Source organism: Motacilla alba, chromosome 1A (assembly GCF_015832195.1).
Source record: "Motacilla alba alba isolate MOTALB_02 chromosome 1A, Motacilla_alba_V1.0_pri, whole genome shotgun sequence".
In the NCBI taxonomy this organism is placed as follows: Eukaryota; Metazoa; Chordata; class Aves; order Passeriformes; family Motacillidae; genus Motacilla; species Motacilla alba.
The window spans coordinates 18,552,029-18,575,093 of NC_052031.1; the positions used below are offsets into that span (position 1 = coordinate 18,552,029).

At 37.8% G+C, this 23,065-nt stretch overlaps 1 long non-coding RNA gene across 4 annotated transcripts in view; it reads left to right on the plus strand.

Annotated features, from left to right (window-relative positions):
* The window catches only part of LOC119708524, a 45,765-nt gene that overhangs the window by 17,610 nt on the left and 5,090 nt on the right, over nt 1-23,065 (plus strand). For 3 of the 4 annotated variants that reach the window (XR_005259097.1, XR_005259096.1, XR_005259098.1), the window contains 2 exons: nt 18,705-18,846; nt 22,090-22,156. This is a non-coding gene — a long non-coding RNA (uncharacterized LOC119708524). The remainder of the gene's footprint in view (nt 1-18,704; nt 18,847-22,089; nt 22,157-23,065) is intronic. The other variant, XR_005259099.1, reaches the window with a different exon arrangement.

Genomic DNA, 23,065 nt, shown 5'->3' on the forward strand with positions numbered 1-23,065 from the left:
GGTAAATCAGTCTACATATAAATTACATAAAGGAAAAGACCCTTCCATTGACTTCAGTAAGAGGTAAGATAGAATGTCAGATTTTTAATAACAGGCAGTTATTCAGGATGTATGGATTAGTACCATACTGCTGTAAACTCTTCTATAATCCTTTTTATCTGTGAGGCTGTATAATCAGGAACCTTATCAGTCTCTCTAAAAGGGAGAATAATTGCATCTTCAGAAGTCACATAGTGGAGACATTATTATTTTGATTAAAAAAAAACACTCGCCTTTCTCCCAAGGAAGGATCTTCACATGTGAAAGTGCTTATCCAACCTAAAACCATATTCCACAATTAAAGCAAATTGGAAGAACTTAAATAATCAGTGACAGGTTTGAAGTGTGTCTTGTACTGAATGAGGGAGCCAGACTACAGCTGTACTTAGCAAAGTGTAGTTTAATGTCAACGAGGGGAACAAGAGACTATTTTACCTCTATTTTCCTATTTCTTCTGTATAATGGTTGACTCTGTGATGGTTTGATATTTCTAAAACAAATTCCTCACTTTAGTAAGCACTGGAAAATATATTTGTAATGTTAATTGGCTGTAGTTTCAGTTTATCTGGAAGACCAAAGGGTTAATAAAATCTTCTCTACTCTTCAAGTACTGAAGGCCAGGATATTTCACTGCTTTCATTTGTAAGAAGAGCCTGATTGAATTTACTTCTGTTTCACTTTTAAAACTTCCTGGCTTTTCATTCACAAATCACACATTTGTCTTCTCCCGGAAAAGCATTGCTTTTGTTTTTGTGACCTACATTTGTAGGGCTCCTAATTAGCAGGCAGCACTGGGATCTGCTGTCCCTCAATAGCTCTGCTTTGGGATTCCAGGCTAAAAAGAAAACATGTTGCTGAAATCTCAATGCAAGTAATGATCCTACTAAGGGTCAGGACCTTTATGTGCACCCTGTTAAAAAACTACATTATAACTGAAAATTTCCCCATACATTGCATTCATGTCCTAGTCTGGCAGATGCTGGAGCTAATATCAGAAGGATCAAGAATAAATGTGAGGTGTTTTCATTGTCCTTAAAATAAAAATGTACCAGCATTTTGTTTGGCAAAAAATTCTTCCTTGAACTGGTGTTTTGAATCACTTCCTTGTTTTTCTCTGTTTGTTTTGTTTGGGTTTTTTTTTTTGTTTGGTTGGTTTTTTGGGGTTTTTTTTAATTCTTTCTTTGTGTTCTGCAGATAAGCTGACCATTTTTTTACTTTTGTGTTCAAATGATCATTCTGGCTTGTGAGAAAGTGGCACAACATCCTACTTAAATAGCATCAGACCACACAAGAACTAAGTCCTCTCTTTCAATTTTCAAAGTAAATAGGAGTTTGGCTGGAACTGGAACACTGCATTTGACTCTGCTTTTTGTATCAAAAAACCTATTACTTACTGTGGTGTAAGTAACTGATATGAACTGATATGAACTGCTACATTCAAATACATCAAACATCCAAGTCCCCCCATCAGGAAGATCTTGTTGCTTGCTAGACAATTTTTGCAGACTCCTGCCATGTCTCTGTCCTCAGCAGTGTCATGTCAGTAGCTGGTGAGCCTGGCATTTTGTCCTGCAGAATAAGTAATGGCATTACCATTAGAACAAACAAAGTTTCATTTTCTTTGGATTTACCTTCTGCTTGGCTGCATGCTCTGAGTTTGTTGTGTTTAAAGACACTCTTTTTCTCTTGGAAACTTGCATATGATGAAGGCTTTTCCTGAATCTCACCAACTACAATATATTTCAAAATTTATAGGAATGTTAGTTCTGTGGCCACTACTTCTCAAAATCAAGCTAAGCTGAAATTTGACAGTACATTCAAATGCTGTTGGGAGAAACAAGTGGTGATACAGTGACTGCTGTTAGCCTGAGAATTCAGACTAGAGAGACTTGTACCTGGAAATACATACAATTTATTCTACAGTAATGTCTGTGCAATGCAAAGCAGACATTTCAGTCTAGACCCACAAGGGCAGCAGAGCAGTATGGAGACACCTATATTCTAAGCAACCTCCTAGAATATGAGATCTTTAGTCGTTCCCTGTTCCAAGCTTATCTAATAGTACAGCAGAAAATCTGTCTTAGTGACAAGAATAGCTTGTTTACAGAAACCATTTAGGTTGGGGTTTGTCTACCCATACTCCATCATCTGTCACAAGAGTAGAAGGAATATGTTGTATATCAGGCAGCTATTTTATATATAAGCTGTTGTGCTTGCACTTTCTGGGAAGCTTTAGAATTCATTGTATTTGTACTTTAAATACAGAACTTTTTGCAAAATCTCTAGTCTTCTGTGTCTATCTGGGAGCTCCTGCTTCTCCTGCAATAGGAAACTTTCTCTCTCTGATCAGTAGATCTGGAATACCTGCAGGTTGTGTGCCATATTGCACAGGGTCACAAACAGAGAGACTGCTGTGGCCCTCTCCCAAGACTTGTGAGGAGAGCCCTTTGCAGCCTGGATGCTTGTATGCGTGCAGTGACTCATGCAGTCAAAAAGGTTGCACAGTGGAAACTGAGGGGAGTTGATGTTCATGCTGAGGAACCTCTACAGTGCCAAGAGAGACTTGGCCTAGATATCACTCCCAGGGGAGAAAGCAGGAAATGTTCCTCTTTTATTCAGTAGTCAGATGACTTCAAGAGGAGGAGATGAATTTTCATCTTTGTTTAAATAGATATTTAAATGTCTTTAGCAATGCAGTAAAATCTCAGTAGCAGAAAATTGAGTATGTTCTCTTAAGAAGCAGTTTTCTCATTCAGATGGACAGTTCAGTACACGAATACAAGTCACCCTTTCTGTCATGCTTTCTAACTCTGGGGCTTTTGGCGTTAATAGGATGATTAGGTGACTACTGGATTCTCCTGCCCTGCATTCTTCAGTGCATTAGATGTACTCCTCCTCACACAAGAAAATCTTCTCCTAGCTTGGCTGAGGTTGAATTGGCTGCTCAGAACTTTCCTACTTTAGATTTTTGGTGCCTGCTTTCGGGCAGCAACACAGAGCATGCTTGTAAATCCCAGGGCAGTCCAAGGTCTCCGCATGGACGTGCCTGCACTGTGCGCTGCAGTGCCAGGCAGAAATACAAAACCAGCGTCCAGAGAAGCAGCGCAGGGCTGCGGTGGCACTGCCCTCACACTGGGGCACCCTTCTAGAAGGAAAGGCTGCCTGGCTCAGACCCAGCAATGCTGAAGTCATAAACTGCTTCGGCTTCTTTAAAAGACTCAGTCACCCCCAGCTGCAGGCTTTTTGTGCTGTATTTAATTTACATAGGCATGTGCTTGTTTGCACTTTTACAGTCACTTAGGGCCCTTGGACTTTACTGTTATTCATCACAAATATCTTTGCCAGCACCTGAAAGATTTTTTAGCAAATGCTGGCTGCTGAAAGTTCTTCCTGAACTTTGCTTGTTCTGTCAGCTCCTCAGAGCATTCGTGTAATTCAATCTTGGATACCATTTGTTTCTCTGCCTGAAAAGCACGCAAGCTCTCACTCTAGTCAATGGAAATAGAGTCTGGGGAGTACAAGGAGATAGTCAGCTGACCAGTTATAGATATTTATTTTAGGTGATCTGATTTGACTCTCCACGTAGGACTTTATTATGCCAACCCACAGGTTGTCCCTTCATGCCAATCTGTTCTCTGAGAGCCAAAGTGACAGGTGTCACAAGAGCAATGCAGATCTATGGTTACAAGAATTTCCACTGCACAGAAATGATGCCTTGATGTTAGTGGTTTGCCTTGAAACTATTCTTAATCCTTTCATTTAATCCACATTACAGCAAGAACAAGCAATACTTACCTGTGAAGTCTGAAATAGCACTTGCAGATGTTTAGAAAACCTGATGTGTGATAGATATAAAATGATCCTTACTGAACTCTTTCCTTCTGTGTGTCCATCAGATGAATTGTGTGTGCTCTGATTACCAGACTCTATTCTAGGAAATTTTGTACATGAATGTTAGTTTGTATTTTCCTTCTTCTGCAGATTCACCTATAGATTTAACTGAAATATTTTCTTCTCCTTTCATATGAATTATTGGGCCTTTTTTACAGCAGATAAGTATAAGCCTTTTTCTTGTCTTCTGTCTATTGACAATTACCAGCACTTCAGGAATCATAATGTCTCAGTGGAACATCCCAGTATCGTCTCTCATATAATCCAGGGGGTTCAAAGCCCTTCATTGCTTTCTTCACTTTCCTCCTCTAAGAATATCAAGAAATTCTCATGTGATTTTCTAACCCTAAATGTTATTTTGACAACCACACAAAATCTAATGCATAAATGGAGTTCTTTGCCATGAGTCTATTAGTGATTCTTCACTGAGATTAGAGAGACCTGGAAACAACCCACTCTGGAATGATAACTGACTTGGCATGGCTCGACCCCAAGCTTATTCTCTGTAATAGCATGTCCATTTCTTAGGTGATCACTGCAGACTTTAAGCCCTAGAGGCCCCTCGAGGGGAGGCAGCTGCCATTTTAGCAGTGACTGGGTGCTCAAATGCATTCAGTAAGTTCTGCCCTCCTGCATTAGAGTGAGAGCAGCTGTGAGTGCTTCTGAACTGCAAGCACCCCTTTCCTCACACCTTTATCTCTGCCATAGTGAACACAACTGACAACCATGCTGTAAAAAATGCACCCTTTTAAACTCTGAAAATAAAGTGTCTGTCTTGCTCTCAAGACATTAGGAGGCATATATATGTGCACACTTGAATGCAATGCTAACTGCAATATCAAGCAGGCAAGTCAAGACAAATTGTTTAAAAGACTCCCAAAATTTACAGCTGAGTGGAAACTTGCAGGTTGATTTCTCCCTTTCCACATATGCTCCTGAGTCAGGAGCTAGTTTGGACTCATAAAGCCCCTTTTCTAAATTACCTTCTGGAAACAATCACACTCAGTAAATGTTGCTGTTCCCTTCTGTCCTCTGGTTCTACTCACAGCACCTACTTGGCAGTGAACGTCGTCTCTCCTGTAACACTGCCTTGGATATCTCTGTTTTGTTTTGCTTTTGTTAAATAAAAATACCCAATCTTCATGTGTTTGGAGACAACTCTGTTCCCATTTTCTATCAGAAATCTTGTGGATAGCCTTTACTTAAGAGGTTTTCCATGCAACCAGCCACACAGAGAGCTTAACTACAGTATAAGGGGCAGTATATGTGTAAGGCTGGTATTGGTATTGATGAAACCACAACAGCTACTGAAACATACATGTTAATAAATATATTGAGTGATTTTTCTCTTCAGGGTTTTCATTTTGAAGTTAAAGAATTCTGAGTTTTTCAGAAAACCTAAAATTAAAGCCTGTAACAGCTTCCTACATATAACAGTGATAAAGTGCGCAACAACACTTTCCTAACATAGCACAAGCTCTCCTACTACAGCAGTAGCAAGTGTGTTGTTTTGTAAATAGACACTTAGTAAAAATCTGAGTCCAGCTTGGGGTTACCAAAATCAGCCTTTAAGTGCTTTATGTAGAAGTTTGACAGTTATGTGACTCAAAATACACAGAAGAGGTTCTTTGACTTGAATGTCCCATTTTGGTTTTATTATTATTATATCTACGTTTGTTGATAATTTTATCATCAAGTTTCTTCATCAGGTTTTAAAACATAAAGTGCATACGGATTCTTATGCTGAAATGTCATGGTGAAAAATACTGATTTTCTCCTCACACCATTGTGAATGAAGGTTGGATATGGTCAAATCCCACATTTCTTGTCCATCTTTAAGAACACTGCCATTGTGTTTGGTTTGAAGAGAGAGAAGAGTGTGAAGGGCACAGGGACTGTGAACACAACACCTTTTTTCCAAGTACCTTAGGACTTGTCCTTTGTTTTCACTCCAGAAACACTGTTGTTTAGGTCAGCATTGTATTAAGCACATATCTGTTGTAGGATGATAACTAGCTCATACTTGCAATCCTAATCCAAAAATGAATATACCCTGCACTGAGTCTTTCGCTTATGTAAATGGAATTGCACTCTATCTTATCAGGTAAGGAGTTTAGCATAGTTAATAATATAAAATTACTATTAAACTGTGTAAGTAATCTAATTGGAAAGAAAATATGGGAAAACAGAAAGGACAAGTTTGGCCTTTTCCCCTTCTTGAATACTTGTTTTCTTACCAGAAGCCCTGACCATAACACCCTTCTGAGTATGAAGCTAAGGTGACCAATACCCAGCCATTCAGCAGATCTGGGCTGCCAGAGTATTGAAATGGATCTCCAATTCATTACTGGAGCGTATCTGTTGTGTGGCCTGGAGCTGCTCTGTCCTGGTGATGGAGTGTGTCCCACTGCTCTGGTGACACACACTTTGCTCCACAGCCTGGATCCTTCAAGTGCAAAAGTCAGACTGAAACAGATTTATGCTGTCACCCATGTTGGTGATATATGATGTCTTTGAAGCATGGTGAGGCAGAGACTGAAGCATCAAGCCCTTGAATACCTATGTGAAAGGATTATGTGAGCTACCATAGCCAAAAGACTAGGCTCAAATGTACAAAGACTTCCAGGGTTAGGGCTGTGATAATGTATATACACAACAAAGAAGTCCTCCCAAAATGTTGAAGCACTGTGTTTCCAACCTGTCATATTAATTCTTTTCTTGTATAAACAGGTTTTATTGTTTAAGCTAGTGTATGGGGCCAGATGGTTAGGTGATTTGGGATGGTTGAGTCTGATCTGTAGTTTGTTCTGAAGCTGCACTAAGGAAGTCAGCTGGGTTTTGGTCTCTTTATCCCCTTATGTGTAACCTTTGTTTCTACTTTGTTTTGGCTTTGTAAGAGAATGAGAAGGTTTTACTACCTAACAAAGAAAGCTTTGATTGGGACCCAGCTAGGAGAGTCCAAAATTAATGTTCTCAACAATAATGCTTTGTTCTCTGAATCTTTTACTTTTTCAGATGGAAGAAAGCTAAATAGAACCTGGATAGGGCTATTCTAAAGAACTACATGCCAACATTTGATTAACTACATTTTTGCTTGTTTTTTGTGGAACATGATTCACGCAATCACTCTCCGAAAGTCTGCGCTCAGCCTCTTGGCTAATTTCAACACAGCTTGATAGGGCAAAAACACTTAGAGATAACTACCTTTTTATAAGTTTTGTTCAAATAGGCACTTGCGTAAAGGAAATGGGTCCTGAAAGTGTTTGAAGTGAGCATGAGATCACAGAATAGCTCAGACTGGACCAGAGCTCCTGAAATTAACTGGTCTAATTCTCTGCTCAGAGCACACCTAACAAAGTCGACTTGTCTAGTTGAGTCTTGAACAATTGCAAAGGTGGAGATGCCATAATGACTCTGCATGGCCTGTCCCTGTATTTGGCAATATCAATGATTAAAAAAATTATTCTTTACATACAACTGAAAATTCCAGTGCTCTAACTGATGTCCTTCACCTCTTGTCCCATTGCTGCACCTCCAAGAAAGGTCTGGCTCTGTCTTCCCTGTATCCTTTGACCAGATGATTATGGAATCATCGAGTCATTTAGGATGGAAAGTATCTTTACAATCAAGTCCAGCCATTAACCTAACATGGTCAAGTCTGTCACTGGACTACATATCTGAGCACCACGTCTGCATATCTTTTAAATACCTCCAAGAATGATGATTCCAACGTTTTTCTGGGAAGCCTGTTCCTCTTCCAACTTGAAGAAACATTCTCTAGTATCCAATATAAATCTCTCCTGGTGTAACTTGGGGCCACTTTCCATCATCCTATCACTTACTTAGGAGGAAAGATCAACACCCATTTCACCACAACCTCCTTTCAGGTAATTGTAGAGAGGGATATGTCTCCCCCGAACTTCCTTTTCTCCAGCCTCAACACCCCCAGCTGCCTCAGCTGCTCCTCACAGGACTTGTACTCCAGACCCTTCACCAGCTCTGTTGCTCTGCTTAGAACACTGCAGTGGAAATTCTTTTTTCATCTACAATTTGTATTTTTTTCATAAACAATTTTTTCTCATATACAATTCAGTGTTAGCACATACTGAGCAGAGCTGTTTGAGAAATATAGTAATTTACAAATGAAATCTCTGATATAGTTTTGTTTAGCAGAAAGTGTGAAAAGTTTTAAATAGTACAACTAACAGATTCCTCAGATTTGTGCTCATGCCTCCAGAAATTAAAATGAATTTTAACACAAACGCAGCAATATATATCTAGAATATTTGCCTTTTTTTTTTCAAGAGGCTCCTGACCTGTAAATATTTGAAGACTATGAACCAACAGACACCAATCATGTACCACATGGAATAAACAATTCAGTGTTAATCAAATGTGTGACAGTTGAATTCTATGTATGAATTGTTGCCAGTTTATAAGGCATTCAGTACTAATTTTTTAACATATGCTTTTCAGAACTGAGTGAAAAGATGCCAATGGTATGGCCACTAGACAGAAATGGACAAATAACACTTAGGAAAGGAAGAGATTAACAAATTTATCAGCTGTGGTAAATCATTTGAGAAAACCCAAGTAAGATATTTTTACTATGAAAAATCCCAAGATTCTTCATGGATCTTGGATGAGCTATCCTTGATCTGCTCAAGTACAGTACATAAGAAACTGAAGCATGTGTTTTAAACTCAGACTTTAGAGAATGTTTCAAAATGGACTAAATAAACAACTCCTCCTACTAAAAGGAAATAATTTTCTTGTAGAAGCAATCCTATCAATAATACAACTAATTTTAAAGCGATAAGGTGAAACAGGAAAAGGAAACAGTTAATTACTTGTGATAAAAGAATCATTAGCATAAACAGTTCAGCAGTCATTAATCTTTTGCTTTAGTTATTGTATTGTAATATGATACTGTTGTTGCTGAAATACAGCTGAACAGGTACAATGCATGTAAGCTCTCAAATATATGTCTTTGGGTAAGGTCAAGAAGAGGCAAAGCCAGCTTATGAGTAATTCAAGAGAAACTTCTTTGCTCAGATTTGTGTCTCTATTTTAATGATGCTTTCAATGGAAAATGAGTAAATGTCTGCAGTGGATGTTTTCCATACTATGCCAGAACACTGGAAGACCATTCTCATCCATATGATATATGATATAAAGGTACTCAAATAATTGCCTTTATAAAATAACTGTTGTCATTTTTACTGCAGGTGCTATTTTCATTTCACTGTTACTTTGTTTATTTTACTTTTGGCATTCTATTTATTTGGCTGTGAATTTTCCTGAAATTTTACATGAAGTGCAATTTAGACTCTCACAGTGGAATCTGACATAGTAAGAGTTCAGCAACAAATGTAATTTTTACTTTGTTCCTAACTCAATACAGTAGTTAATAGTCAAGGTCCAAGTATGATGAATTCCATAAGTGAAATAAAAGGAGCAGTGGTATTTACAAGCTGGTGCATTATTTGGCCAATTATTGCTACTTGCTGACATGTTTAGATACTCCCCTATGGCTTACAAAATAAAGCTTCACAATAGAGTTATATTTCTCTGCCTTTGATTAGTCAAACAAAAGACAAGGAATGAAGAGCTAATGTTTTACTTCAGAACTCATCAAGATGTAGCTTGCCAAACCTGACTGCATTAACTTGACTTCTGGTCATCGCTACTGAACACAATGCAAATCAATATTTTCTGAGCTCTATCATGATTCTAAGATTGTCTATGAGAATGAAAAGCTCATAAAACATGTCATAATGAAGGGCCTGGAAGCCTCTTCTCACCCTCAGTGTTCATATTACTTCTTTATTTTCACACCTGGTGAAGACAGTAATCACCAGGAGCTCTGCAGGAGCTTTTTTAATCCTTGCAATGCCTTTTGACATTGCAATCAAAACAAAATTTTTGAGACTAACTTGAAAATAACCTGTACACTTTTCTGTAAAATGTTAATGCTATTTTTAAGTAGAAAGTGGAGTTAAATTTATATATTACAGAGATAAAAGTCTTAACTAATGCTTGGATAAATCCCACTCCTGTCCACATAAAGGACAATTTATCAAAGCCATGACCATATGCTGTTTAAAGACCAGCCAAACAAGGAGCTGGAGGCCTTCAAGACTGCACAGAGGAGAAGTAAATAGGAGCATGGTTAATATTTTTCATTTTGTATAAAGAATAGTTTGAATTATACTTTTTTTTGTTGCTGTTTTGTTTTGTTTTGTGTGGTTTTTTGTGGGTTTTATTTTTGTTTGGTTTTTTTTTGTGAGCCAGTTCAAAATAAAGATCTGGATGTAGGGAAGAGAGAGGAGCAAGCTGAAGCTGTAGATACATCTCCCTACTCCTTAAGTTTAGCAGCTTTGGTAAATTCTAGAAGATGAGTTTCATGCCACAGAAAACTTGTCCTACTAACAACTTTGGAGATGATAAGGAATTTCACTACTTCAAGTTGGTCTTCAAGGTCTAATCCAGTCAAGTTTAACATAGCATTCATCATCAAAGAGGGATTTTCTTGAAAACAGGGAGACTAAAGAGTGGGTTACCAGATTCTGTGCTGAATTAACTTAAGCAAATAAATTTTGCAATATATTTTGTAAACCATATTATTAAAGAAATGTCTTTTGTATTCAGGAGGTCTTTGGAAAATTGTATAGAATTTCACTTCTCTGAAAATTAGAAAACTTTAATTTGAAGTCTAAATATACAATTGGATTAATTGTTTTCAGCTGTTGCTATAAAAATCATTTAGTTTATTAATTTTGACCCACTTGCAGTAAACCTCATAAGTGTATACAAAGAAATCATGTCGTCTTAGCTATGTTTAAGATGAAAAGCACAAATGTGTTCACTGCTCTCTTAAGAAAGGATTTCCACTCTTATCATCATAAAGGATGTCCTCCACACATCTTTCATTCTGAATTTGTCTTTTCTGACTGGTGAGATTTTTAAGCAGTACTCCTCAAGCTGGCAAATCCAGATAATGTCAGCAGTTCTTCTGAACTGTGCTACAAATGCTCCAGCTTATGGACCCTGATGTCATCTGTTTTCCAGTTGCACAGAGCCAGCAACTCCCAATGATTCTCTGGTCAACGAATATACACAAGGGCATCCTTCCAAACATTCATTTTCAAATTTTGAATTCACGGATCATAGCAGAAACTCCAAGTTAGTGGTGGCAAAAGTCCAAATTCAACCTACCTCACAATAAACACCTGCCATCAAAGTGAAATCAGGAGACTAACTGTCCTTGTTTGTCTAATCAAAAATAAACGTTAACTTGAGCCACTTTAAAAGATGGTGTAAAGGGAATTTTTTAATAAATTATTTATGACAAGAGAATTTTTAATCATATTTCAGTCTACCATCTAGTCTGACGTACTCATAGGTCTCTTTCTCAGTGGCTCTGAACACACCTAGAAATTGTTAAAAATTGTTCTCCTTCTCTTCTTACTTTATTTTTATTCTGCATAAACATTTTCTTTGATTTTTTTCACCATGAGATCTTAAAGTAAGAAAATCATTAATATGTTTCGAGGTATTTCTCATGTGATAGTATTTTAAATTCTCAAATAAATCTCACTAATTTCCTCTAAATTAATTAGGTTGCACTTATTTAATTATTTTCTAGTGGGACTTTTTTTTTATTGTCAGCAACATTTTATGTTAATTGATGTTTTATAGAAGATGACATTTCAGTACCTTTGAACTGGTAGAGTCTGATGCTGTCAAAAAGTCTGTGGACCAGACTAATATTTTCTTTCAAAGAAGGTGGAAAGTTGTGTTTTAAACAGTTGAATTCTTACCAGGCAAGAAGGATTTGTATTGTTTTGGATGATGGGTTGTTTGGTTTTGGATTGCAAGTATGAGTAGTTATCATCCTACAAGAGATAGATCAACATGCTTAATACAGTACTGACCTAAACCACAGTGTTTCTGGAGTAAAAAGACAGGACCAAACCTAGGGTACTTGGAAAAAAGGTGTTGTTTTCACAGTCCCTGTGCCCTTCACACTCTCCTCTCTCTTCAAATCAAGCACAATGGCCATGTCTTTAAAGATGGAAAAGAAACGTGGGATTTTGTATAAATGTGTTGGAGTCTATACAAACCTTATCCCCTCTGAAGGCAAGGGCAGTGCAGCACAGGACCTTGCAGGATCACCCTGCCCTGCTGCCTGCTCCTGGCTGCTTCCCTCACACCAGCACCATGGCCAACATAAAAGGGAAAGAGGGGAGGGTGCAATTACATATTTGAAGTATTTGTTCACATATTTAAAGGGGCATGGGAGGGAATAGTGAGAATCCATGTTTCTTTTAAGGGAAAAGTCCTGGAGGGAAACTAGGAGCTACTGAAGAAACTCTCTGGAGCAAAAAGCACATGATATGTGCTTTGAAAGGAAAAGCAAATAAACAAACAAACAAGCAAAACAGAGAAATAGATATTTTAGAGAAAGGAGTTCTTAATGTTCACTGATAAAATTCTTCTGCTTCAGAGTTTTAAAATATTGTCATATTGGCACCGTTCAATAGCTCTAATTTGGCCATTAAATTCCTGTCACCTTTGCCCTCTCCTAATGATTGTGACAAAATGATGTCTGCAATCAGTAAGGCTCAATCGTTGTGGGAATTATTTGAATAAACAATCAAGTCTGCATCTCATCCATCACCTTGACTGATTTCTCTATTCCCTGTTCACCTCTTCATGACATTTGGCAGGTCACTTGATATAAAATATGCAAACAGTGAACTGAAGTAGCCCAAGTCTGCTGAAATATGCTGACTGAACCAGTTGTCTTAAAGTAGCCATGAATCTTTGCATGGCAAGCACAGACATTTTCTGTAGGTTTTTTTTTTCCTTGCCATGTAGGCCAGTGTGGTATTTGTCCCCTTTACATTCAGAGCACTTGTACTTACAAACCCACCTCATGTGAAGATGGGTATTATCTGTTAAATCTTTTGGATAAATCCAAAAATAATATACAAAAAGGAAGGAACAGTTAGCAGGAAGAAAGGTGGTAGGAGCCGAATCAAAGTACTGATGAAAGCAAGTAAAGGAATGAGGTGGGAAATTAAGCCAACAGAGAAATTATATGTACAGTTTATCTTCTGCTTTAATGAAATTAGTAGATATCTTTAATAGGGTTTAATAGGCCTAAAATTAAGTTACATTAAGGTATCTCCAGATGGAATGATCTGAGTATTTCCAGGGCTCTTTGGGTACCTACTGACACCCTGCTATCCACCTGCCCCTCTGCCAGTCTGACTGAGCTGGCTGTACCTGTCACAGCCAGCACACACCATGTCCCCTACAGCTGCTGCAGAGCTCAGCCTGGTGTGCAAGCACAAGCCTAAACCTGAGTCAGTTCAAAGTGTTACGGGCTGCAGAGGATGGTGCTGAGGCCTGGGCATATGGTCCTTCCTGCCAGCTGAGCTGCATGTGGCAGGAGGCTCCCCTGGAAGAGCAGCAGGATATCACCTGGCAATAGCAATCTCCAAAAGAGTCAGAGCTCATCCGGAGACTCATCAAGATTGGTGTCTCAGCACAGCTAAAATGATCTGGATGTCTCCTGGGAGATCCACAGAAAAGCATTATTTGGGTTTTTCACCCCATTCTCCTGTCTCCTCTTTCCATGGTGTTCATTCTCCTGTGCCAGCGTGTTTGCATGCATTTGTGTTTCTTACACGCCTAGGAAAGAGAAAGAGCTGAAAAAAAGAGTCAGGATGTCTTAGTATTTAATAAAGCTCAGTATCAAATCACTTTATAAGATGTGCTTTTTCCTTTAGCTTCTGTAGGGAAATATACATAATTAGGGGCAATTTATCCTACTGTGGAATCAGGAATGATTCTTGGTATGCACAGGTGCTAGAATGTATCAGTGATCACCCGTGAAATTCCTGTGTGACTAAAGTTCAAGAACCAGTTTTACCTGTTTTCCACAAGAAGTCCTGATTCCAGAATTTAAGGTTTGAAGTACAAAGCCAGACTGGTCTGGGGAGAAATTAATTGTAGTTTACATTTCTGGATGTAGCTCAAATCAACTTTTTCTCTTAATAGCACAGCCCAAAACTAACCCTACCTGCTGATTTCTGCCTTTCCCGCCTGTGTTGGTAGGCTCTGTTTGAGGTAGCTGCATTATCAACTAAATCTTTTGAAACAAAGGAATTCAAAATAACCCCACCAAAGGAGGGGTGCTTGGAAAGTCTTTTTCAGAGGTCATTTCCTCTATCAGCACAAGCTCAGCTATGCCTGAAAGGCAATACTCACGGAGCTGCACCTCTAACCACAAAAAGAGTCACGGCAGCTCTGCCTGAGCACCGGGGATGCCTCATCCACACATCAGCTCAGCTTCTCCTTCCCATCCCCTTGCTACCACCCGCACTTCCAACACACGACACTAGAAAAGGATATTAAATATTTTACAGCAGAAAAAATAGAAATCTATTCCCGCCCCACCCCTTCTTTTCCAGGACACCCTCAGCCAGGCAGATGCAGCCCACCCTGTGGCTGCACAGCCATCTGCATGTGAAGGAGCTATGAATTGGGAAGATTTTTTAAACAATCTCTGAAGAAGTGACACAAATTAGAAAGTGGGATGAGCTACCCCAACAGTGGCTGTATTGTTACCAAGAGTCACCAATAACAGCAAATCTGCTTTGTCCATATCTAGATTATAGTGCAGGTACAGCCATGAACAATTTGTGAAGTTGTTTGTTAGATCAATAAAGAAAGATTATAGCCCTCTTTTGAATTATTTTACTTTTATTGCTGCATAATAAACCTGAACAAATTTTCATATATTGAAAATATGTAAATACATAAACCAGAAATATTATTCAATATTTTTACACATTATTAAAATAAACCTGCTTTTAATCTTCAAAGTTTCCATCTCTAGGTATTTCATGATGAATTGTAATAAAAAATTATTAACAAAGGAGAAAAAATATCTACTTTTTTGTGCAGATGTGTTCACAAAAGCAAAATAATAAGCTAGCAAAGTATGATATATCATAAAAGAAGTTATATCTTCATAAAAATGACATTCACTTTTGTTTGACAAATATTTTATTGCATGTCTCACAGCTATTAAATAATTCCCAGTTTAATTTTTGTTGTGTCCTAAACAGTCAATAGTAAATACTGTATTCCCTTGCTCTCTTATATTTTCATCTATATTTACAAGGAAAACTTGCAGTTTTTATCTCATTTTCTTTTTCATTTTATATACAGAACCCAGTAACTTTTTACCCTAGGGCTCAGTTCTTAGGATATATGGTGACAAACTTGCAAGCAATCAGGTACAATCCTGCATATCTCAGCCTCTCTTCCAGGCTAGATCGCTGGAATGCATGAGAATAAGGAATCTCAGTGTGTACACTTAAGAGCACATTTGCTATCTCTTTTCACTTGCCATTACATATGGGCTCCTTAATCCAGTTCTGGTTCTTATCAGCTTCATCCAGAATTGTACATTATCCCTGTAAAGATACCAAAATATGAAGACTTACCTTAGCATGTCACAGGTGGATTAGCCAGACATCAAACTGGGAATTAGGGAACCTATCCTGTGATGGCAAAACACAAATTACCTGGGGGACTGAGGATGCTGTAAGCCTTAGTGGTTGTTATTACCACCTGACATTGCACTCCTCCGGAGGCACTCATTTGCTGTGGGGAAGGGGGATAACTCTCACAGCTGATACTTTATTGTTTTGTGAGTTTTGCACCAGGCAGCAGACATTGTTGGTGTGTTCCTGGTGTGCCTGGATGCACAGCCACACCTACCTGTGCTCAGTGCGCCAGGGCTGCTTTGAACTCAGGAGCCCCCAGCTGGGAACCTGCATGCCACTCTGCTTCATTCCTGGACCCTGGTCAGCTGCAGGCAAGAAATAGAAACACAGCTGCTTACCACAGAGTCATCCCAGGCATGCACAAAGCATTTGGAGAACTTTCAGGTCAAATTGGGATGCCCCTTAGTATGGGTAAGTGACTGAGCAAGAGCTTTCCAGACAGCAGAGATTTCAGTTCTGGCCATATTTTTAAACATATTAGAAATGCATGTGACTAAACAGAACTAAAAGAACACTGCCGAGGCAAAATGCTCAATTCACTTAATCTCAACAGAGAAAAAATGAGATTCTAAATAAGTAACTAAATGGCATAAAACTTGGAAGTGACCTTTGTCTTTAGTGAATTATAAACAGTGGCAAAATGCATGTGGTGAGATACTGACCCCTTTTTATTTAATTTTAATATGTTTCTGTAATCTTTCCTGACCTGACCACCTTTCTCTGGTGTGACATGCCTAAATATCTATTAGATCCCACTGATTACCAGATTTATATGTTACTGCATCACTTCCTAGTATAGGAATAGATTAAAATAAGGCTGGCATGTGCCAGCCTTGCAGTTACATTAGGCAAAAGATGTAATATGTCATTTATACTTAAAAATGGAGAATACTTGATGCAGCAAAAAGTCTGTCTGTCAGAAATTCAGGATAAAGTCTGAGTTGCTAGACTGATACACTAAAACAGAGTTGTAGTGTGCCCATAGTGTTTGCAATCTTGTATTGGAATGCCTTACACTGGATTTAATGTATTTTTCACTCCAAGCCTCATTGCTTTCCCTGGAGAGAAATAAATGTAGGAATGAAGGATTTTATTTTGTAAGGGGAGCAAAAAAAGGTAATGGCAGAGAGCTTCACAAGAGCAGTCAGCAATTTATTCTACAGTTTATGTGTTTGAAGTCTTTCAACATCAGTTTGTAGCCCCGTCAACTTTAATATTTTAGAGCTCAGTCAGGTGCTCCTGGCTTGATACCAGTATCTTTAAATGTTTGCTTTCATAGACTATAATGATGTAGTCTTGTAAGAAGAGAAACCCAAAAGAAGTGTTGCACTTGTGCTGGAAAAACAGGTGACAGTGCCTACTCAATGTTCATACATGATGTCAGTCGGGTAATTAATACTAGCACCATTTCTGCTGATGGAGTGCTCGCATTACTCTATTCCTCTCCATTTCTGTTACAAGACACCCCAACCTTTGTCGTACAGATAGAAAAACTGGATGTCAAAGAAGCTGAAATGACTTGTTTAGACCACCCCAGTGAGTCAGCATTACTGCCAAGCAGGAAAATTACACCTTTCAAGCTTCCATGGCAGGACATAGTCTACTAGAAAATATTAGGACTGGACAATATTGTACCACATGTGAAAATGCTTCATTTGGTATCTGTTCTCCTTTCCAACACACAGCACCTGAGTGACCTTGCAAAGAAGTTGTATCTTCAGCTTTTCCCACCCAACCAACAAACCAAATGCTCAGAGTACTGAATATCTATGGCCTGGCAGTCACTGATGCTAAAGCAATTTGCATCTTCCCAGCATTTCAATATGCAGGTTGTATCTGAGCATGAAATTTGAAGGTTAACTTCTGGGAAAGGGGAAAACCTAAAGGAGTTTCACCTATAAATTTACTTTCAGTGGAGAGATTAAGAAGTTTAAATGCAACACCTATTTGTAATATCCACAGAGATGTGCAGTTTTAGCATGTCCACCCTAGGATTTCTCTTAAAGGTTCACATTAAAAAAAAGAGAAGTAAGGAAAAATAAAAATTGCAGAATATAATACGATATTTACTGGTTACAGTTCAGTCTTCTGGGTAAGAAAGAATACAGTAGATCACAAGATATATTAATTGTCAGCAAAAGTTCAGTGAAATTTCTGTTATCTGAAATAAACTAGTTGTTAAAAGGTACTGCTGATAGGATTGTCAGCAAGAGGAAATTATTTTAGCTCTGTCCCAGTACTGAATTGTTACAAATGGAAAGTACTATAACCTTGAAGACTCAGATGTTTCTTAAACCAGCAATAAAAATTATCAAAAGATGGTTTTGGACAGCCTTTTTAACAGAGTTTTACATCTGAAATTAATGTCTTAGTGTCTAAGGTGGAGACATTATGGAGATAGCAGCATCTTGGCGCTGATCATTAAAAATCTAAGGAATTAAGGCTGTTCAGAAATAGATTCTACTAAAGTGTCTAAACACTGGACAGTACAATCACATATATCCAGACACTACAGTAACTTTTTTTAAAAAAAATATAAAGATTGGTTTAAAATATTGGTTTAAAACATAACTTTTGACAACAAAACATTATTATTTCTTTAAGAAACAAAAGACAACATTCAAAATTAAAAATGTGGCTAAACAAAATGCACAAACCCTATTTTGTGGAACATTCTTCCTAAATTTTACATCAATTACTACTAAATTCAGAGGGTCTTACAATCACATACCTGAGAAAAAAGGTTTTCCGAGCTGTCTCTTCATGTTTTTGACTGGTACAACCCTTATTATAAAAACTAAATTATCAAAAAAATAATATATTAATTGTATTACATATATATAAATAATAAAAAATGCATTACATACAGAATTTTTTTTTCTAATTTATCAACACATAGCAATATAGAATTGAAATGTATGGCCTTAAGATTATTTTAATATGTCTATATAGATACATGATTTTTATATATATATATTATATATTATATATTATATATATTATTAAAATATCTAAAATATATAAATATATAAAATTTACATTATATATAAATATATATTTATTTTATTTTTATATAATAAAAAATTTACTGAAAATTTTGGTCTGTAATTCCCTGTCACTGTCAGTGCACACTGCCCATATTTATCCCAGCCCATAGTATGATTTTTCCATTCTGTTCTTTTACAGAAACTTGTAACATAGAGAAACCTCTCTACATCTCTTGTTCAGCTTCCCCCTGATTTGTTTTGGCTCTCAGCCCCACTTCAAATGTACTCTCCCTGTGAAGAAAGAGATGAGGAAAGGACATTCAGAGGTCATCCAGTCCAAGGTGGGACCTGGTAAAGTGCGTCACTGCTGACATTCCTACAAACCAGGGTGACTGTGCATCCTCCCTCGCAATCTTCCACAGCAGTTAGCCAGCCCTGAGACTGAGTTTCTTCCCAGGGTCTGTATGAGATTTGTACTGCTGCAAACCCATTGCCTAAAATTTTCTCAGCACTGGGCAATAAGAAAAAAATTATTTATTTCTACTTTTCAAAAACTTTTGATATTTGAGGATTATTACCACATCCCCCTGAGCCTTTTTGAACAGCCCTGTTTCCTCCAGTGTTCCCTGGCAGGCTATACCTTTTAGTGAACCTGCTGCTCACCTCTGAACTTGCCACAAATCCACCTCAAGTACCTCAGACCAGCTATATTAATCCAACTACCTCTAGCCAGGGCTAATCACAGTGGAAATACTAACTAATGCTTTGCAGCCTCTACTCCTGCTTTTAAATCCCAGCACAGAGCCTGAGTTTTTCACAATAGCACACTCTTGCTAAATCCAGCTTCTGATCCACCTGCCTGGGTCTTTCCTTAAGGAACCAGCACTACACCCCCTGTTCCACAAATATTATTTGGCAGTTAATAATTCTACCTTGTATAAGTGCATATAGAATTTGAGGTAGCAAACATTTCTAGATGAGGGAGACCCTTCCGAAGATCCCAGTTCAATACATGCATTTTCCTGTTAGACTGTAGATTAATGTCAACTAAAGTTGTGGTTTTCTATTTTTTTTTTTTTTTGGCACCAGTCTATAAAATTTACTTCCAGACCTGATTTCCCTAACTTGTTAATGACAATGCAGCATGAGAATCAAAAGCTACATCAGAGTCAAGATATATTACATCTTCTCCTTTCCTTCTCTCTACAAAATCTGTTACTTTCTCATAGAAGAAAATTAGATTGATTTTACACAATTTGTACTTGACAAATCCCTGTTGGCTATTGTTCATCTCATTTGTTATCTTCAAGGTGCTTGCAGACAGTTTGATTATTTGTCCCGGTGTTTTTCCAGGAACTTGAGCTGGTTGGTCTGTAATTCTCTGTTTCTGTCTTTCTCTTGTTTTGTCTCCTCTTTCTCTGTCTCTCTCTTTTCCTCTACTCCCCCATTGCCTTCCTATGTATTAAACTAGGCATTATATTTACCCTTTCTAGTAATTTGAGTTCTCATACCTTTCTCTGAGCTCTCAAAGAGAACAGAAAACAACTTGTTTATCTAAGATGGTTTATAGGGCTATCTGCAGTCTCTTCAATACTGACATGTATGGACTCAGGGCTACTCAGTATTTACTCTGCCTTCACACCCCAAGCATTTCGGTGAAGCAGATGTGGAGATGCATTTGCATTAAGATGTCAAACCATTAACTGAGGCAGCTGAAGCTGCTTTTTTCCTGTTCCGCTGCTGCTGCTGCAAGGACAGTGACCTGGAACAGAGGAAGGCACTGACAAGCAGAGGGATTGTTTTACCCTGTTCCTGCCACGCTCATCTGAGTACAGTGTTTTGAACCCTCAGTATCATTAAACCACTGCTGCACATTAGCAATTTACTGCAGCTAGAGCCTCAACGAAATGGAACAACTCAAATCGTTCTTGCCCTTCTGGTGACATCTGTGACATCTACAGTTCCCTCCCACTTACTACTGAGTCAGCTCTCCACTAGATTTTCCACATGCTAGTAATGAATTTACAGATGTTTTCTTTTTCCTCTTTGTGGTCTTTTCTGATTGTACCACATTTCACACTTGGTTTTCCTAATTTTGTCCATTTATACTTACACTGTTCTTTTATCCTTGTGCCTGATATACTGACCTAGTTTCAATTTCTTCATGCTTCCTTTTTGTGTTTGAGGTTAATGAAGAGCAGAAGATTTAGTGAAGCTGAACTCTTTCATAAGAAGAGCTTGTGATTGTGATCTTAATAGTGTTTCTGTGAGGAACAGCCAAATTTCCTTTTTTCTTTAGCCTTGTTCCTCAGGAGAACTAACCTACTAATTCTCTGAGGGCATAAATTTGCTCAGAAGCTTTTAACTCCATTTATTCTCCATTACTTTTATTTAAAACAATCTGTCCTGCTTCAGATGGGACAAATGGGACAAACTGTCTAAATAAAAACAGTCAGATCAAATCCATGAATAAAATTCAGCTGTTGCCTGTGGAATAAGTCTTCAACCTAAGTTTCTTCAGGTAGGCTCTGATTTTGAAATGTAAGAGTGTATTTCAAAAGTAAAATAAGAAATTGTAACTCCTGATGGCTGGACTCCTCAGTTTCACAAGAAGAATGTACAAATACTAACTTTCCCTTTCAGCAAGTTTGGAAAATCAGTATTACAAGAAAGAAAGTGCAAAGTTTCCCTGCTGCAGAAAACAGCTAATGTGACTCTACTATTTATATTCTACATTAAGAACTCACTCCACATTTTATTCTCCCTGAAACGTGTGAATTTCTTTGAGCTTTTGTGCCTTTACAGCAGCTCTAAGGCTCTAAAGGAGATCTACTTCTAACATTAAACACCATTATGCATCATGGAAGCTTCTTTGATGTAGGATGTAATTTCAAGTATCCATGTGCACACTCATAGCTCGCAGCAGTCAGCACTGCCACTTAGAAGTTATTATCATGGGGTTTACACTTTGAAAACTTCTTTTAATCTTTGAAGTCTCCCTAGGGAAGTCACTCATGTTTCTCAATGAAAAGTTGAAATTGTAGCAATCTTCTGAAAATATTATATAGACAATTTCAGTATTTTAAATGACATTGATTACTTAAATATATTTCAAGTCCTAATATAAGAGTTTTGAGTTTACAGTAATGGGCTAATAGATTGCCCATAGCAATTAGTTGCTCTATGTGTAACTAACATTTTTTTTATTGCTGATCTGAACCCATCCTAACTATAAGGAGAAGAAAAAATGAGAAAAACCAGTTACTGCTCCTATTCAGTCACGACCCATAGTCACTCACAGGAGGCTGTATAGACACTCCTGCACACAGGTGCAAAACCTTATTTATTCATCCCTCAGCTTTAACAGTTGCCATGGTAAGTTGCAAATACCTAGACTATTAAAATCAAACTTTGGAAATTCATGATAAATTATCTAGGATTAAGAATACTTTTTGGAGGTCAATAAGTGAAAACATATCTGACATTATGACAGATCAGAAAGGACATGAAACTGATTTCCTTTGTTGTAAATCAGAATATTGAAACTGTGAACATTCATGAGTGTCCTTGCAAATTTTTTCTAGTGAGATCAAGCCTTAATCACTCAAGTTATAAGTGCAGACCATCAAGTATTTGAGAAAACTAACACAGGTAAACACTTGAATTAGTAAAAAATTACTCTGTTACAAATATGCTTTATTGTATAACAGAGAACCTATCACTTTAATGAATACAGATTTCTATGAGTTGGGCACATGTAAATAATAATCAGAAGTCTTCTTTTTGTGAGATCTTTAAATTCTCTGTAAGACAAGCTACTGACCAAAGCAAATCTTAGGTCAGTATTTTCTTCAAGGGGCTGTAAATATCTGTGTTCACTGAAATATAGTTAACTAAATGTGAAACTACCACAGGGTAAATGTAATAGGACCATCATTTGCTCTGGAAAATAAAACTATTTCATGGTGTGGTTTTTTCTTTCAACTGTACTGACTTTCCCAGATAAGGAACAAATGATTGTAATGAAAAGAAAAAAAATGGAGAATTGTGTTTGTGGAGCACTAATGGACTTGCAAAATTGCATCTTAAAAAAAAAAAATTATGGAATGTTAAACATCTTCTGTAATGGCAAAAAATCTCTGACTTTATTTGTGCAATCAAGGCCTGGCTTAGTTACCTCTGGTCTCTGCCTGACACTGCTCAATCAGCTTCTGAGAGTCCCACATGGGCAGTGACTTACCTTTAGTATCTGCTAAAAACTGCAGGACTTCAGAGTGGGATGCCTCACATCCAGGCTGCTGGAGCCAAACCTGATGCCACTCACCATGGAAATATCCACGGGTGCCTCCAACTAAACAGGAAACGTGTTGTCCCAAAGTCAGAGGGAAATTGCCGTTGTGTTATTTTTTTCTGCCTGTTGACGTGGATTTCGTTTTTCTAAAACTTTTTCACTCAAATGTGTGAGATTTTTATGAAAGCCTTGGGCTCTGATTTTGCTGATATCCAAAGAGTTTCCAGGTTGGTTCTTGCAGGTTCTGGGCTCCCAATAGAGTTGAGGTT